This window comes from Lolium rigidum, chromosome 3 (genome assembly GCF_022539505.1).
Source record: "Lolium rigidum isolate FL_2022 chromosome 3, APGP_CSIRO_Lrig_0.1, whole genome shotgun sequence".
In the NCBI taxonomy this organism is placed as follows: Eukaryota; Viridiplantae; Streptophyta; class Magnoliopsida; order Poales; family Poaceae; genus Lolium; species Lolium rigidum.
In genome coordinates, this window is record NC_061510.1 from 304,085,415 (window position 1) to 304,090,947 (window position 5,533).

Sequence of the window (5,533 nt, forward strand, 5' to 3'; positions counted from 1 at the left end):
TTAATGGCTGAGCTGCGTGCTAGGTGGGATAGAGAAGAAAATGAAAAACTAGCTAAAGAGAAGAATATAGCTAAAGTTTGGACTATTACCACCACTAGTAATGCTAATGCTACACATGTTGCTGCACCTCCTACTCATACTAATAAAAGAATTGGTGTTAGCAATGTTTCCACTTCTAATGCAAAGCGCGAAAAGCTTACTGAAGCTGCTAAAGCTATTTGAAGCTGCTGTGATAAAGGCTGCTGAAATTTTTCCAACATTGGGGATGATGATCCCATTGCTTTAGATTATAATGGTTTGAATTTTGATGATTGCCACATCTCTGAAGTTATAAAGTTCTTGCAAAAACTTGCTAAAAGTCCTAATGCTAGTGCTATAAATTTGGCTTTCACGCATCATATTACAAATGCTCTCATAAAAGCTAGAGAGAGAGAAACTAGAGCGCGAAGCCTCTATTCCTAAAAAGCTAGAAGATGGTTGGGAGCCCATCATTAAGATGAAGGTTAAAGATTTTGATTGTAATGCTTTATGTGATCTTGGTGCAAGTATTATGCCTAAGAAAATTTATAATATGCTTGACTTGCCACCGCTGAAAAATTGTTATTTGGATGTTAATCTTGCTGATCATTCTACAAAGAAACCTTTGGGTAAAGTTGATAATGTTCGCATTACCGTTAACAATAATCTTGTTCCCGTTGATTTTGTTGTCTTGGATATTGAATGCAATGCATCTTGTCCAATTATATTGGGAAGACCTTTTCTTCGAGCTGTTGGTGCTATTATTGATATGAGGGAAGGTAATATAAAATATCAATTTCCTCTAAAGAAAGGTATGGAACACTTCCCTAGAAAGAGAATGAAGGTACCTTATGATTCTATTATTAGAACAAATTATGATGTTGATGCTTCATCTCTCGATGTTACTTGATACACACTTTACTGCGCCTAGGTGAAAGGCGTTAAGAAAGCGCTTATGGGAGACAACCCATGTTTTTACCTACAGTACTTTGTTTTTATTTTGTGTCTTGGAAGTTGTTTACTACTGTAGCAACCTCTCCTTATCTTAGTTTTGAGTTTTGTTGTGCCAAGTTAAGCCGTTGATAGAAAAGTAAGTACTAGATTTGGATTACTGCGCAGTTCCAGATTTCTTTGCTGTCACGAATCTGAGCCCACTGCCCTGCAGGAAGCTCAGAAAATTATGCCAATTTACGTGCATGATCCTCAGATATGTACGCAACTTTCATTCAATTTGAGCATTTTCATTTGAGCAAGTCTGGTGCCATTTTAAAATTCGTCAATACGAACTGTTCTGTTTTGACAGATTCTGCCTTTTATTTCGCATTGCCTCTTTCGCTATGTTGGATGAATTTCTTTGATCCACTAATGTCCAGTAGCATTATGCAATGTCCAGAAGTGTTAAGAATGATTGTGTCACCTCTGAATATGTCAATTTATATTGTGCACTAACCCTCTAATGAGTTGTTTCGAGTTTGGTGTGGAGGAAGTTTTCAAGGATCAAGAGAGGAGTATGATGCAACATGATCAAGGAGAGTGAAAGCTCTAAGCTTGGGGATGCACCGGTGGTTCACCCCTGCATATATCAAGAAGACTCAAGCGTCTAAGCTTGGGGATGCCCAAGGCATCCCCTTCTTCATCGACAACATTATCGGAGGTTCCTCCCACGAAACTATATTTTATTCGGCCACATCTTATGTGCTTTGCTTGGAGCGTCGGTTTGTTTTTGTTTTTGTTTTGTTTGAATAAAATGGATCCTAGCATTCACTTTATGGGAGAGAGACACGCTCCGCTGTAGCATATGGACAAGTATGTCCTTAGGCTTTACTCATAGTATTCATGGCGAAGTTTCTTCTTCGTTAAATTGTTATATGGTTGGAATTGGAAAATGCTACATGTAGTAATTCTAAAATGTCTTGGATAATTTGATACTTGGCAATTGTTGTGCTCATGTTTAAGCTCTTGCATCATATACTTTGCACCCATTAATGAAGAAACACATAGAGCTTGCTAATTTGGTTTGCATATTTGGTTTCTCTAAAGTTTAGATAATATCTAGTATTGAGTTTTGAACAACAAGGAAGATGGTGTAGAGTCTTATAATGTTTTCAATATGTCTTTTATGTGAGTTTCTTTGCTACCGTTCATCCTTGTGTTTGTTTCAAATAACCTTGCTAGCCTAAACCTTGTATCGAGAGGGAATACTTCTCATGCATCCAAAATCCTTGAGCCAACCACTATGCCATTTGTGTCCACCATATCTACCTACTACATGGTATTTCTCCGCCATTCCAAAGTAAATTGCTTGAGTGCTACCTTTAAAATTCCATCATTCGCCTTTGCAATATATAGCTCATGGGACAAATAGCTTAAAAACTAGGGATTTCTATTTTCGTGCCCTCGGGTCCTTAGTTGTACTCAGTTTTCCCCAGCTCCTAGGTTTTCCTCAGGTTTTCCCCAAGCCCTTGTACGAACCGCGAGAATGAGCTCGGATGGAAGGAATCGCGTTAAGTTGGCCGTTCCGTGCTGGCGCAGTGGGGTCGTGTCGTTTGTGGGGTCGCGTCGTGTGGGACCGCGTGGGACAGGACGAGGCCGTGTTTGTGTGGCCGTAGCGTGTGGGGCCGTAGCGTGTGGAGCCGTGTGGGTCGGGACGGGGGCACGAGTGGTTTCTGTCTCTTCCGCCCGGATTAGCGGTTTTCAATGTACCTTTTTCCTCTCTATCGCTCGATCTCATTCATATTTGATAGCCTAAATTGGTAGCAAATCTAGAGCAGCTTCTCCTTCGTTTTTTAACGCCATTCATTTCTTTATGCCTTCGTTTTTACCCAATCAGGTAGGAAATCTAGGGCACAAATCCGAGAGAAAAAATATAGGATAAGCTGCATACAGCAACCAACATAGCATAGATATATTCAGGACGAGATCCAAAAGTAGTACCGATAGATCCAACATAAGCTACAATTTACATGAAATTAAGCTGCTCTGACGGATAGAGCAGATCACATACGAAGAGTGCGATGAGGCACGTTCAACGCCTCCGGGTAGCGCGTGTGACTCGCTTGGAGGTTGCGCGAGTGAATCCCAAGTGCTTTGTGTTTGGCCATGTACGCATGCACGTTCACGGTCCTTCCAACTCTAGCGCCACATCCGCCAATGGATTCGGCATGGTTCACCGGGGAGTTGAAGTCGGTGGCGCGGAGCTTCTGTTGCGAAGGGGCACTTGTAAATGCCTCGAGCAAAAGGGCCATCGTAATGGCCGGACTGCAGGCCTCCCGAGGACGTGACGAGTCTTGGTGTGGAAGGACTCGTCGTCGGCTGTCGACGTCGCCGCTGTCTGCACCTGTCACGTAGCACCAAAGATCGTGCAAAAAACACGGAGTCAATTGCAACGATGATGGAACAGAGAGTGAACAAAAAATCATGCATGATAATATGGGCTCGAAAAAAGAGGTAGCCTCGATTACATTGGACACACTTATATCCAGGATTTGAGTCAGCAAACCAAAGATCATGCACAACAAATTTGTACACACCAATTGTTTATCGACCAAACCACTGAATCAATTTATGCCCAAATATTCATCATCATCGGCACAAATCTTAAACAAAAGCAAATCACAAACACTAATAACGCAAGATCTAACACAAAAGGATCGAACTAGGAACGAGACGAACAGTAATAACGCAAGATCTAACAAAAAAGGATTGAACTAGGAACAGTACGAACCGTAATAACGGTAGATCTAACACAAAATGATTGAAATGAGATAAGAACTAGGGAACAAAGGGTTACCTCCGGCTCGTTGTCGACGATGGTGATGTCGTAGGGGTTCTCCGGCGCGTCGTCCTGCACCGGTTCGTACGGGTCCCAATCGACGGGGACCGGGCGGTGGCGGCGGCCGATGCGCCGGCTGCTACGTTGGAAGCAGCGACGAGGGGCCCGGACGGGGGCGGCGGCCGATGCGCCGGCTGCTACGTTGGAAGCAGACGACGGGGGCCCGGACGGGGCGGCGGCCGATGCGCCGGCTGCTACGTTGGAAGCGGCGACGAGGGGCACGGACGGGGCGGCGGCCGATGCGCCGGCTGCTACGATGGAAGCGGCGACGAGGGGCACGGACGGGGCGGCGGCCGATGTGCCGACAATGGGCATCTCATTCTTCTCCATCGCCGGCGGTTTTCTTCGGGGTTTTTCTTCGGTTGTGGAGAAGATGATGGGACAGAGAGGCGGTTGCGGTGAGCCGGTGAGAACGTGCGTCGAGGGAGAGAAAGAGGGGCTCTATAAAGACGAAGGTGGCGTGTACCGCAACACGCGTCCGCTATGCACGGCAACACGCGTCCGCTATGCACGGCTGCCGCGTGCACCGCTACCCGAGTCTAACCCTGGGACGTTTGGTGTACTCGGTTATAACCTCGAGGCCTTATACGAAATTTTATACGTACTCGGTTTTCCCCTCGAGGACTTAGACCGGCAAGTGCAATATACTCAGTTTTACCCTCAAGTAGCTGGTCAACAGAGATTCAACAAATGAGATTAACATAGCTAATTGAGTCATTTCATGCGCAAAACAATCCAAAAAAATAAAAACATAGTGGCAACTACTCATGGAGTCTTCCTACGCAACCTGCCACCTAGAAAACCTTAACAAACATATATAAATCAAGTTTTACCACAAATTGCCACTTCTCGGAATCACTAGTGTAGCTATGAAGATGCATGGTTTTCCACCCAAACCCCTTTGCAAAACATCTTTCCCAAAACATAGTTTGTCTAAATGATGCCATAATTGTCACACTCATGTATATTTGAATTGCAAATAATTTGATGTAGCCCAATATGAATTATATTGTACAAAACACACATTTTTCATTTTTTAATTCTTTTGTTTGAATCCCTTAGTCTATTTACTATTTATGTGCCCTTGGATTCTTAGTACTACTCGGTTTTGCCCTCAAGTACTTGTCACAAATGCTGCGAGAAGCCCAAACTTATCCTGATTGGTTGAGCCGTTGTCACACGGATCGACTCCACGAACCGTTGATCCACCGATCTAACGGGCGGTATACCCCTATCCGTCTCTTCGTGGCAACCTCTCTCTCTCTCTCTCTCTCTCTCTCTCTCTCTTCGTGGCCACCCATCTCTCTCTCTCTCTCGTCGGTGGAGAATGCAATGACGAGTTTGCCACTTAATATATAGTATTGGTATAAACATGAGGCATACATATTTGCGGATTTCGGTGATTGCATTATTTGTCAGCCCTCTAACAATTATCAACTATCTTGAGCTGTCCTTTTCTTTTAGGGAATATAGTTTGGGATATAGTATTGGTATTTTGAAACGGCCTAAAAGTGGTATAATTTTGTTATAAACATGAGGCATACATTTTTGCGGATTTCGGCGATTGCATTATTTGTCACCCCTCTAACAATTATCAACTATCTTTAGCTGTCCTTTTCTTTTAGGGAATATAGTTTGGGATATGGTATTGGTATTTTGGAAAGGCCTAAAAGTGGTATAATT